We start from the raw sequence: 302 nt of genomic DNA, 5'->3' as shown, positions 1-302 counted from the left end.
CCCGCGTGCTGTCCTGCCTGCACTCCGTGTGTGAGCAGTGCCTGCAGATTCTCTACGAGTCCTGCCCCAAGTACAAGTTCATCTCTTGTCCCACCTGCCGCCGTGAGACTGTGCTCTTCACTGACTACGGCCTGGCTGCGCTGGCTATCAACACGTCCATCCTGAGCCGCCTGCCACCCGAGGCGCTGACCGCCCCGTCGGGTGGCCAGTGGGGTGGCGAGCCCGAGGGCAGCTGCTACCAGACCTTCCGGCAGTACTGCGGGGCTGCGTGCACGTGCCACGCGCGGAACCCGCTGTCTGCC

The sequence above is a fragment of the Bison bison genome, unplaced genomic scaffold (assembly GCF_000754665.1).
Source record: "Bison bison bison isolate TAMUID 2011002044 unplaced genomic scaffold, Bison_UMD1.0 scf7180017847083, whole genome shotgun sequence".
Classification (NCBI taxonomy): Eukaryota; Metazoa; Chordata; class Mammalia; order Artiodactyla; family Bovidae; genus Bison; species Bison bison.
This window is presented reverse-complemented; position numbering follows the sequence as displayed.